Source organism: Haliotis cracherodii, unplaced genomic scaffold (assembly GCF_022045235.1).
Source record: "Haliotis cracherodii isolate W230 unplaced genomic scaffold, xgHalCrac1.p SCAF_12, whole genome shotgun sequence".
Taxonomy (NCBI): Eukaryota; Metazoa; Mollusca; class Gastropoda; order Lepetellida; family Haliotidae; genus Haliotis; species Haliotis cracherodii.
The window spans coordinates 17,887,151-17,901,140 of NW_027266267.1; the positions used below are offsets into that span (position 1 = coordinate 17,887,151).

Genomic DNA, 13,990 nt, shown 5'->3' on the forward strand with positions numbered 1-13,990 from the left:
TCATGTATAAAACTAAAAACTATACCACGTCTACTTTATTCAGTTTATGCAACCATGGAAGTAAATATACACTGTAGTTCAGCGCCAATATACATTACGTGCGACACCCGACCTAGTTTCACACTCTGCCGAACTAAGAACTATATTATGTATACATTATCCTGTTCATGCAAGCCGGGTGTATATAAAGACTGTAGTTCAACGCCAGTATCTATTTCCTACACACGACCTAGTTTCACACACTGCCGACATGGCCATGCTGTACACCCGTCTCATCCTCACAGTTGGAACTCTCTTGGTGGACATATGTCACAAACACGTGGGTAAGTACACGTATCTGACTGCTTGTGGTTTATGTGTGTTAATGTTATTGCATCAGGGGTAACGTAATGAATCTCACACCCAGTTCCCACACATATAGTCACTGAAAATAGAACCAGGAAGTAGACTGCACGTATATGTCAGTGGGTAGGACACACCTGTAGTTATGTACATCTACCTCCGCATGTTGATAATAAAGAGTGTGGTATATACATGTGGTTGACCAGTTATGAACATTAAGCATGCAGATGAATAAAACCATGAAAATCTCGGTATGTAGAAATAGTTAGTTTTGTCAGGTCCTAACTGCGTGCTTTATATATCAGCACATGAAACGGGATAACGAGAATTGTTTATAATTAGGGAGAATGAGCTAGTGGATTTGGCTTTACGCTGATTGGAACTGTATTTCACTTACAGCTGTGTGTCAGCTTGATGAAGAAGGAAAGCCAGAATGTATGTCTTACGCATTCACTTTGGTGAAACCCACGAGCGCATGTTCGGTGCTGACAAACCATGAAACATAATGACGGTGAATTGGTATTCGAGCCCACGATCATGTTTCTGACACGGCAAAGGGACGCAACTCTGGACGCAATTGGGGTGTCGTAAACAGCTGTTGTCCGAATACTGTATGAATGAGACATCAGACGTGTAGTAAGAGAGAAAAGCAGTTGAATCAGTCATATAAGTGGAAACCCGGAGTGCAAATATTTATCTGCGAACTCGATGCAATGCCTCACAACATATAAACAACTGTTTCAGTTACTGCCCAGGACTATCAGCTGACGTCATCATGTGGAGGTTCTGTGGAGGAAGGGGGAAGCTGTACTCTGATGTGTTACACGGGAGAAGCTTCACATACAACTATACAGTGGCAGAATGTCACTACATTATACAGAGTAAGTCAGAGTAGATGCAGCTCTCCTTATCTCCCGGCTGACTACACCACCTCCTGCCCCAGCTCCACCAACTACACCCTCACCATCAACAACGCTGTGTACGGCAGAGACACACTCAGCTGGAGGTGTGACTTTCAGTTTGGAGGCAGACCTAGCAACCTACTAAACATAAGTGTCCTAGGTAAGTATATTCTATGGATGTTTGCTTAAACTACAGTATGACTTTCGTATGTATAGAGTAACCCCATACAAATGGATGTATCAGGTAAGTATGTTCCGTGGATGTTTGCTCAAACTACAGTATGACTTTCGTATGTATAGAGTAACCTGATACAAATGGATGTATCAGGTAAGTATGTTCTGTGGATGTTTGCTTAAACCAGAGTATGACTTTCAGTATTTATAGAGTAAACTGATACAAATGGATGTATCAGGTAAGTATGTTCTGTGGATGTTTGCTCAAACTACAGTATGACTTTCAGTATGCAGGGAGTAACCAGATACAGATGAATGTACTAGGTAAGTATGTGAGGTTAGTGTTGGGTTTAACTGGTGTTTGTTTCCACCACCCACCACCATCCTACATGGACACATCATAGATATGTTATTATTGCAGGTACCGGAACATTGTTACCCTAGCTAAAACTACTTCATATATCACCTGTTTCTCCATCCCGTCACCATACTTCATAAAACTATGTTGGTATTTCAGTTCCCGAAATCAGTGTCACATGCACTAGACTCCAATCCACTGTAGTCCAAAATAGATACTCACACTTTATAAAGCTATGTTATTATTTTAGTTCCTCTGAGCAATGTTACCATCACAAGAACTACAACGTCTATCTCCTGTGTTGCTGTCTCCAACCCACCACCGTCTATGACGCTGTACAGAGACGCGACCAGTGTGGCCACCAGCCCAGCAGCAGTGGAGGGAGACACTGGCTGGACAGCCACCATCAACTACCAGCTGACAGGCAACAGTAGGAACTCCCTGTACTACTGCCAGGCATCCAACACACAGGATACCGTCAACTCAACATATTCCTATCCTGACAGTAAGTAATAAAATAATTATGCTCCCTCCACGTCATAAATACTATAGAGTTACTTTTTTGCGTTCGTTTTATTGGTATTGTCTTGACAGATATATGCATTAGTTATGATTAATTCAATTTCTGTCCAGTTGCTGTCAGCAGTGTGTCTCTCACGACAATCACATCCGCCAACCAGGAAGTGGGAGCTGCTGAGGGTCAACCCTTAACCTTTACCTGTGTGACCTCTTCCAGTTACCCTGCTGCTACCGTCACGTGGTTCAAGAACAGTGTTCGGTTGGCAAGGGGGATATCCAGTGATCACACATCCCAATCAGGTGTTGTCCAGACAACAAGTACCGTGACCATCATCCCTGTCAGAAGTGACCTCGGCCACACAGTCTACTGTAGAGCCACCAACATCCACACACCCTCCCCAGTACAGTCTGACAATGCCCGGGTGGGAGTGTGGTGTGAGTAACTCTCTGATGTCACATATTCGCTTATCATTCATGTGATATCAGGCAGTCAGTCAGTCAATAACTACTGTTCTATACATGCTATTGCCTAATTGTCGCACTGGGAGGATACAGTTGTTTGCAGTCAGGGAGTCATTTAGTCAATCCAGTAATATGGCACTCAAGACAAAATAGCATAGGTGAAAAAGGGAGTGTATTTGTCAGCTCGACAGCAAGTCAATATTATATTGAGGAGATCAACTCCTTCATGAGACTGCATTACGATGAATAGCAATAGATGGAGATGTTCATGTAGGTTCAAATCATACTATATCGGATATGACATGTTGTCAAAGCAGTACTACAAATGCAGTGAGAGGTTAAGATAACATTGATGTCAAAGGTAACAGTTCTGTATTACAGTCGGGCCAGAGCAGGTGGATGTGACAAAGCCAGACAACACTGTAGCTTTAGAGAACAGAAACCTGACCTTGACCTGTACGGTCACCGCTTATCCCAACCTGACCTTCACCTGGGACTACATTGATGGAACACCTGTAGGTGGCAGCACAGGGCCTGTGACAGGATCTTCTACCTGGTGGTCACAGACTCTCACCTTCAGCCCAAATAAAGACAAGACCACAGTGAGGTGTCAGGTCAGAAACACCAAAACATCAGCAACACAGACTGGTTCTGCATCACTGGATGTCAAGTGTGCGTGTTTATAAGTGTTCTTAATTTACTCATAGCAGTTCAGATTAACATTTGAAGTACATGTACAGGTTCTAGATCATTGTAGATATAGGAGCAGAGTGATATATAAAGATAATACCATTACCCACTCTTTCATGTATAGTGAAAACTGTTTGATGAAATGACTTCTTTTTGCTGTGGATAACACCAACTAAGCAAGTTTGTAAAATGTTCCAGATATTGTTATATTCTCCACCCTTATATCATGCTTTATTCATTCGTATTTACATTTTATAACACTGTTCTTGTTTCAGATCCACCACCGGTCCAACCTTCCTTCACAAAATTTCAGACTCTGATGTTTGAAGGAGACCAAGAGACAATCAGCTGCTCGGTGACAGGAGGAAATCCTCTAGCTACTATCACATGGTCCTGTCCGGGCACTGGATCAGCATCAGTCAGTGACAGTGGTCAGACCAGAACATATACTCTCTCCTTCACTGTCAGCAGGAGTCAGAACAGTCAGCAGTGTCAGTGTCTGGGGGCGTGGCAGTATGGAGGATACAACCTCTCTGATGTCAGGACCTTCAATGTCAGCTGTGAGTACGTTTATTTGTTTCTGGAGGGGTGACAGGTACAAATGGTAACTCCCCCTCATTCAGTGAAGATTGGAGTAGAAAGCCTACTTGATGTAAATGACACCTTTATCGAGCTCGTCCCGTGGTCAAAATACAAAAGTATATTTTCAGTAAAGAAGAAGTCAATACTTATGTCATATAACACTCATTTTATACTGCAGGTCCCAAAAAACAGCAACCGGTCAATGCCGAATATAATATGACAGGTGTAATAGCAGGAAGCACAATAGGAACCCTCCTCCTCACCTTGCTGATTGAAGGACTAGTTCTGACTGTCCTCTATAGGAAGGGGTTCAGGTTTGGAAACATCTTGAAAGGTATGTTGTAAAATCTCATGTTTACCTTACAACTGTATTGCAAGTAGAGTGAAAAGGTGAATTCAATCAGTGTGCCGTCTATAGATATACATGGATGATATGCCTGAAAGTAAAAGTCTAAATCATCACTGACACATATAATTTTGGAATGTATATGGAGTTAATAATAACACAAACTGTTGTGTATGTTTCCTGTATTAAGCCATTTACGTTTCACGTTTCGTATTCTCCCTTTGCAACATGTTCCACATGCCCAAGTCGTCATTTGTAATGTGTGTATTACAGGGTACGGAATAATGAATTCTCTTTTTTGCAGGAACTGCTTCACAAAAAAGGTAGATGAATAAAACGTTTTGAAATAATTTATTTTGTAATCAGGAAGATGTCCTTAAAAATCAGAAACAAAATTATATATTGAAGATGTTCCTTTGCATTACTGATTGCCTTAAACGGACCTCACTTTTCTTTTGTAGCACCAGGAATCCCGAAATTGAAGAAATGGAAAACATAGGATATTCATCCTTGGGTAGGTTGAAGTCAGCAATGTTCGTCAGATAGATTGTTTTGGTCACAAATATAACAGTTTCTACTCTGCGCTGAAACTGTTTTGATATGTTATTACTGATTTGTTACAGATCAAATCAACAGTCCAGCTCAGTACCCAAGCATGGATAAAGAGGCGTCGGAAAAACAACATTACACACAGTTGAAGATTTATGAGAATACAAATGGTAGATGGATACTTTGACATTCTCTATACCGTAGCAGTTCTCAGTCGATAAACTCAGTGGTGGTACTGCAAATCATTGGTGTGCTATTAAATGTTGTGTTACGTTTACACTGATGTGTAACATTTCAATTTGTTCTTTGTAAATTTGTTTCGAAACACATTTTCAGATGAGCCCAAAACAGAGACAAGTACATACGAAGACATGACAGGAGCTCCTCCAGTATCGTACGAGTCCATCAACGCATCTCCATATCAGAACAGCGGCGCTCAATCTTGAGGTAACCATTATTTGGAATGTTTATACCTTGAAAAGAATGAAAGCTTGCATAATATATTGTACACAAGAAGCAATTTAAGTTTCAAAAACTTACGTTTCCTCTTGTGTCCTGGTGTACAACGCGTTTACCCTGTCAGCGTTTGAAAACTTGAAATTAGTTTCCGGATCTTCATTCCATGTGATGCAGTTTCAGATCCTGACTATGGGAACAAGTAAACAAGAAGTAGATGTGATGATATCACTGGACGGGAATACACAGTGCGGGAACTGTCAATTATGTTTACCTTTCATAGTGTGTATTTCTTTCCTCAACACATAACTGTTGTCTTATATTTAATATATTATCTGCTTTGCATTCTATTAACATATATGAGATAGCTACGTGATAAAATCTCAAACAACAATGACGAACCAAGCATGGTTTATTTCACTACCAAACGTTCTACTATTATGACGTCCTTTCTGGAGATTCGAACATACGCTCGCCACTTGATGACTTCGTATGTTGGACGACGTTATTTTGGAGAGGGGAGTGTCTAGTGAGTTGTGCCCCATGGATGATGATCGGCAACGCAGATAAACCCGATCACCGAACGATGGCACCCAAAAGCGTGGCAATCGTGATTTGGAAAAAAGGTACAGATAATCGAAGTTACGATTGCAAGAACATACGAGAATTACCCACCTGTGCATAATTTGGACACGAGCGACATTGCCGTGGTCGGATTCTACTTATTGAGGGAGTCATTATTGTTAAAATCCGGTAAACATATTTTAAACTTGCACATTTTATAATCACTCTTCAAGGGGCTGTACATAATATTAATATCAAATATAATAAATAAACGCTAATAATTCGTGGTCGTTGTTTATCATAAAATAATACACTGCACCCATCATGGTTTATTCTCCCTGTACTGCACTCCCTATGGTCGTTTATTTCTTAAATAGCACAACATACTCTTATATCCCCAACACTTGCACGGGCTTTAAGTGACTGACGCAAACTTTATAGTACTAAATGTCTCAGTCACCATTTCATAACTTTGTTTACAAACGTTGATACCTTACCTGTTTAGCAGATGAGCACATGCGAGGAGATTGACTATGACTGATTTCCAAAAGCAATATATTTGACTGTTTATAGCGCTCCTATTTAGTGCTAAAAACATTGTAAGAGTTCACTTATAGTCTGTAATGAGATCCTGCCAGATGAGCTTGCCTACCAAAATTAACATTTCAATCTCATTCTTACATATGACTACACCCTTCCATTTGTGCTTGTCCAGCGTGGCCACTGGCTGATCTACAGGGATGAACTTCCTAAAGTTATTAAGACTGATACCGGCGATAACCGTCCACGATCATGACTTATTGGTTAGATTGCTTGTTATACAAACATGTCTGTGAGCACTGGTTATGCTATTTCACACCCTGTGTGCGAAATAAACCCACACACCTGACTGATCATTACGGCAATAGCAGCCAAGTGTGTTCTTCGCGACTGTAAGTTCACATAGTTCAATCAAATGTGTTGTATCGTCGATTTCAGATATGTAAATATCTTAAAATGTTAACTGTTAACTATGAAATGACAAAGTTTGCCATTACCTTTGATTATTCAAATAATGTAGTGGTCTATATGTTAGTTCAGCGTTCTGGCATGCACGTCGGAAGTGGTTCGGCTGTCTGTTTACATTGTACGCATGCTGTATCCAGTTTTCATTTTGCCTTACTTTTAAGCACACATTAAGCTGGCTAAACGTTATAGATGATTGATTATCGCATTGTATTACAAATTATACTTACTACAGGTTATGAAGAGGCACCTTCATTGTCTTGTTTGTTTTGGATGCAATACTTATATGAAATAAACAGTGATTCACATTAAATAAATAGTGTTTAGTTAGTGTTTGAAATTCACTTTTGTAGTGAATTGAAGTGATAACTTACTTTTCATAAAAGGCCATTGTACGAATACGAGTATCTCATGAGGATATGGAAATAAATCACCATCAAAAAGTAATAATACCAGGTGCTCGACAATATATAGGTGTGTCCTTCCACGCCGGTGTCAGTGAAAGGAATTGATTTACTTTTAAGTTCATGTATGTATACCTTATTTCATGTTAAATATATCAACTTCTGCTGCACCGCTTCACTGTGATGATATATTTATTTAAAATATGTCGTCACTCTGTGCGCGTTATACACTCCAGTGGACATCCATTACTATATGAATCAATCTAGGAACACCATGTTGACTATTTAATTCGTTCACAACCTCAAATAAACTACTGTTAATTGCCGCACGAACCCAAAAGGGTCCAAAATGTCCATCTGATCATCCCATACTTGTGGGCATTAGGGTTTCCAAGAATGATATTTAACCCCGGTTCATCAAGAAAACGCTTAAAATAATGTCTGGCCACCAACCACGTTTATGGATCTCATGGTTTTGTCATGTTGTATCATAATTGAACTGCCTACCTCGCATAACAAAGTTCTAGTCACAGTGAACTAGTTTCAAGCCATCGGTTCATGTATACATGTTGTGAATAATGTTAAAGGAATGGCTATCGGAGGAGACAGAATATTTCAAGTAATAATTGGCCCCGTATCTATTCAGTCTTTTGAATGTCACGTTGACTGTGAAAGTGAAGTCATTGTTGCTTGTGTAGTTCGTAGAACACGAACGTGTCGCCTGTATGGCCACATTGTAAGCTAAGGTCGGTGACACGGAACCAGATCAATCGCGTTTTGCATTGGTCTTTGTATATGCACAGACAAGTCAAGGTTGGGAGTTTGGGGAAGGTTGGGGCAAAATAACACAGGGTTGTGAAATCTGACAGTTTGCATGGCATTCGTTGGGCTACCACCTCCTGTGTAAAGTATGGTGGCTGAATATTGCCATCTCTTGCAGTTGTATTGCAACAAGCAAACACTTACTTTTTCAAGAACATTGTGTGAGTGGCGGGTGTTACCTGGTGTCATGACCAACGACCGTAGGTTTCTGGCAACCCTTTCCATATCCAATACAAATCTCTGCATAAAGCAGAGTCGATTGTACATTTCCGACTATATCATGGGCATGTGTTTATGAATCACTACCAAATAGTATGGTACCATGTGCTCGCTAAAAGGTGTGCGTTTCCTGCACCACCGGTGGCACTCGTCACAAACACATGCAAAGCAAATCAACTGTTCACATGAAAAAAATAGTCACAATAGGGAACTGCCCCAGACATCATATTTGTCACTGATGCGTCAAATTTGGAAATGTCCTCCACATACCTACTATAAAACTTTTGGAAATGTTGTTAATTTGATCAAACAACTTCTGAACAAGGGTCGTATGACGTCTTTCCAACTCGCGGTAGAAAGAGCATGCTCGATTGTATCTCAAAAGTTGTGAAATGTAAACACAAAAGGCTGGAATATTGTTCGACATGAAGGGAAAGTTGACTATTGGAAAGTTGATGTCATCCCTCTTATCATACAATCTTGCGGAGAGTGTTTTGTCACTCTGAATCTTTATGCAAAGATCTAAATATGAAACAGATGAGGCGGTCTCACTGGTCAGGTGCGTAAATCAGTGGAAGGGAATTGGCTGTTTGGTTGTTTTTGAACGATATCAGATCATCGATATACCTGAAGCTTAAGATAAACTTCTTGGCCAAATTTCCTTGTTTGACTTTGCCAGTCCGAACAGAAATTCTGATTCATGCATTAAGAAACAGATCAGCAAGAAGGGGAGAACAATTGCTGCCAATGGGAATGCCTAGTCTTTGCCGAAATGTCTTACCACCAAAATGTACGTAGGTGTTACCAATGAGGAAGTCCTTCATTTCACACATTGTTTTCTCAGGGAACTTCAGATGGCGTTTGCTTTCATTTTTCACAAACACAGTAGCACTAGCCGGTGACATGGACAGTAATCCATGACCTCACAGAGTACCGTCACAAGTACTGGTGATATCGGAACAAATAGTAGGACTTAGCATGAATATTACCAAGGTACAAACTCATCTAAACTATTGTCTAAAAGGTTGATGCTCAGTCATTAAACTTAAATAAGCACTTAGCTAGCATGAAACGAGAAATGCAGTGTTCAGTCATAAACTTGACAATCAGTCGTTGAAGATTTTGGAACTAGACGATCCATTAGACAAGAGTGAGAGTTATTCACGTGACCACCTAGATATGACTGAACAAGTTGAAATGTTGATACAACACACAGGCTACGTTCACGACATTCTTCTGCCCCAATTTTTGGAAAGTTCGTTCCCAGAGATGACAAAGATGCAGTATTTGCATAGAGATTCAGCTGAGACCCAAGGCACACCTAGACTTGTGATGCAACCCCGCCTAACAATGCGTGTTCCATCCTTAGCTGGAATGTAAACTTTTTACAAGCTTAGCATACTTGGCTTCGCCAGTTTCCTTTCTAGCATACATGTATTCCGCCTGTTGGAAACATGGGCTAAAAGCGTAAATCAGTTTCCACATATATTTCGCGAATATTCATGTTTCAAGTCGAAAAGACTTAGAAATATGGCCGCTATAGTGGATGTCTCGCAGTATATATTAAATGTGAAGTATGTAAGTTATTTTCACGGTGTTTAGAGTGTCCGACACTATTTTTTTCATAACTCATTCTACATTGCCATAAACGCCGGATACTGCTCTTTGTTTATGTTCCACCAGATGTTCCGCGATGATATGGGGGGTCTGGAGCAACGAATAGCTATGTTTAAAGAAGAGCATCCGGAAAGCGTTCTAACACTATGTGGAGACATGAATGCTACAATGGGTAACTTGAATAACTTGAGGTTTACTCATTTGACCAGCTACCAATTGATGAGGACATTTCCCGCCCTGTTGAATTTATGTAAAACAAAGTCAGAATAAAGTTAAAAAATAATTGTCATAAAAAGTTATATATTGAAAGTTAAAGATACTTTATCTAAAGCACACAATTGTAACAACGTTTGGAAATTTGTACAAAATTATACAAAATCGTCCTTCACATGTAACAATATCCTTGTTTTTTTTTTGCAGCTACGCTTCAATAATCTACTAAACCAACAGATGAACGTGGAGATGGATGCAGAGTCTAGCCCCAAGGTGGAGACTTTCTTATCAATACATACATTTACTGATTGTGAAAACTGTCTGCATCCTGATGATCTGTCATCAGATATTACAATTTGTGAATATCCCATGCGATAGATAATCTTAAAGTTCCTAAATCTCCAGGAGATGATTGTATTCTCTCAGATTTCTTTAAAACTGCCAAAGATATAGTAATTCCACATCTCACTCAATATTGATGACATGTAACTTTCCTTGTGCTTGGGCTACAACCATTATATAACACACACATAAGAAAGGCAACGCAGAAGACCATACTGACCATAAAGGAATCTCATAACTTAACACCATGTGTAAGAATTTTGCCTGTATTCTAAAAAAAAGGATTGGATACTTTCCTTGAAGATAAAGATATCATTGGAGAATACCAAGTTGGGTTCCGAAAAAAAACATCCCACTGCAGACAACATATTCATTTTACAGTCGTTAGTACAGAAACACATTACCTGTAAATAACGTAAATTGTACTGTGCTTTCGAAGACTTTAGGACAATTTTTGATATGGTGAATAGAAATAAGATGATGTTTTTACTATTAAACAATGATATTAACAGTAAATTCATTAGGGTTATTCAGAGTATGTATATGTCTATAGTTTTTTACGTGCTCATGTCAGTGTAAGACAAGGATACACTCTCAGTCGTTTACTTTTTTTCAGTTTTTATTGAGTAATAAGTGGAATTTATTGGTTCTAGGCTAGACGAAGGCGTTTTGATATCAGAGAAAATATAAACCATAATTCTGTTATTATTTGCAGATGATTTATTACTGGAAGCAGATTCTACTAAGAAGTTACAAAGACGATTGTATCCCTTGCAAGAATAGTGTAAAAGATGGGGAATGGAAATATACGCACACAAAACTAACATTATTGTATTCAGAAATGGTGGCAGATCATCTAGATACGAAAGATGGACATATGATAATGTACCACTTAAGACTGTTAGCTCCTATAAATAGCTGGGTCTCATGATAACTCTTCAGCTAATTAGGACCGCAGCTTGTAATACCTTTACCGAACAGGCACGTAAAGCACCATATACCATCAAATCATTTGTGCTTAACTACATTATATCTGTTAATAATGCCTTTCAAATATATTACACAAAAATAACACCGATAACATAATGTATTGTAGAGAGCTTAGGGGATACAATAGAAGAGAAAATATATCAAAAATGTACATAGAGAATTTTGTAAATATGTTTTAAATATAAGCTATTCTTTGCCAAACGCTGTTGCATATGGTGAGTGTGGCAGATATCCGCTCTGTACACAATATTATGTCATATGTGTCAATTACTGGTCATGCGTTTTATCTATGCCCACACACAGACATCCGGACTGGTGTTTACGCAAGCTACATGATACCTATGGCAGGAAATACTTTGATTGGGCATCTCATATGAGAAACCCAAGCAGTTGGTGATGAAGAAGCATTTATCTTTGTCCTGAAACAACGTATCCTTGACTGTGCTAAACAAAACTGGCATTCACTTCTCTCAGATAAACGATCACTTATATTTTATTCAAACATAAAATCAGAACTTCAGGATGAATGATACGTCCAAAATATTGTACTGAATGACAGAAAGGCCTGGTTAGAATTAAAAGTGGATATGATTCTTCTGGTGTTCTAAACGTACGTAAAGGTAATGTAGGTGATGAAGACTCTCTCTGCTCGCACTGTAAATGTCTGGAAGATGAACAGCACGTTTGTCTTGTGTGTCCTCTGTACACCGATGCAGGTACTCATTGTAAAGTCTTAACAAACAACCGAGCCCACTGTAGGATGCTATTAATTAATTCTAAAATACTTGAGAATATATTTCTTCTGTCAAAATATATGTATATTGTATTTAAAATTAGAAGGGAAATTTAATGTTATCCAATACCAAGATGTATGTGCAATGTGATATAACTGTATGATATATATGTATGTTATATGGGTCCTATGGCCTTGAAAAACAATAAACTGATTGATTGACTGATACATACACAACAGGAATAAACCCGTCATCAATAACAGACTGGATCCTCATCTGCAGTCACTGTGTCGACAAATGATACTATCACTCAAGCTGCAACGCGATTGTGGCCTCAATGTTTACTCGGGTGTATTTATAAACCAGGACGGAAACTACACATTATGACGTCTGACCTGACAACCCATGTCAACTTATTCGACGAGGGACAGCCCTGACACAAAGCAGCCCTGACACAAAGGTGAGACAATGTATTTGGTCATGCTCCAAACAGACATAATTTCCGATAGTTTAACCAACGTTTAACAAAACCTGGCCTCATTTACTTGTGCACATTTGCATAGCTTCCCATTGGCAACTGCTTACATAGATATTCAACACGCCACACAGCACAGATATGGAGGTACTATAAATAACTAATATTGATCTGTCATTTGAGTCAATTACTCCCTTGGTAGATCAGTAAGGACGATGTAACACAAGACCCAGGTGTAAAGTTTAAGACGACAGCAGTCAATGCTTTTGTTGTAGTTTGAAATATGTCGAAATGGTACAAAGTTATAGTAACCACGTGACAGAAATCACACGGGCCCGAGTGAACAATGCTCTAGGTGCGGAGACCCACTCTGTCCTTACTACAAGTCGAACGGCGATTTGTATTATCGTTGACGTTGTTGGTGGGGATGCAGCGTCCGTTAGCCAACGCCATGACTAGCCGTGTTTGTTTGTGTATTTTACACAAATACGCTGCTTATCAGTAATTCTGCAGGCTGTATACATTGAATGGACAAACGGGGTAGAATGTCGCTGCACTTTGGAAATAAATATTGAAACAATTTTGGTGTATTGGATAAATGCAGTCTTAAAGAAACCTATGGTTTCCACAATGACAAATACATCGAAAGGATTTCCCTCACGTATATACCCGTCTGAGCCAACATGACTTCATGATCAGCTACCCAGACTCTTGATCCAAGGCATGTCAGCTTACACGACTTGACGTGATGTAGATATCAAACAATAACCACTTATATACCACGAGCACAGGCACATGTGTCTGGTTCTGAGAAAACGAAAATCATAAGTAGAATGAATTTTGGATTCGAACCCATCATTAAGGGATGCAGAGCCGCACACTTTACACTTCCACAACATGAGTAAGTGAGTGAGTGAGTGAATATGGTTTAACGCCTCTTTTAGCAATATTCCAGCAATATCACGACGGGGAACACAGGAAATGGGCTTCACACATTGTATGCATGTCGGGAATCGGACCCGGGTAAAACGCGTTAACCACTAGGCTACCCGACCGCCCCTTCACAACATGAAGATATCTGCCACTTATAAGATAACTCATTAATACGCAACATCTCAAGTATTGCAAGGCAGAGGTTAGAACGTATCAGATCATAAGTACATATGTAAGATGGGATGGGAATGTGTATTGTTTTCTCGCAAAAATGTAATTCTCTTTCAGGACA

At 39.4% G+C, this 13,990-nt stretch overlaps 1 pseudogene; it reads left to right on the forward strand.

Moving 5' to 3' along the window:
* Nucleotides 1–207: 207 nt before the first annotated feature.
* Nucleotides 208–5,586, forward strand: LOC139457602 (V-set and immunoglobulin domain-containing protein 10-like; annotated as a pseudogene).
* The last annotated feature ends 8,404 nt before the right edge of the window (nucleotides 5,587–13,990 follow it).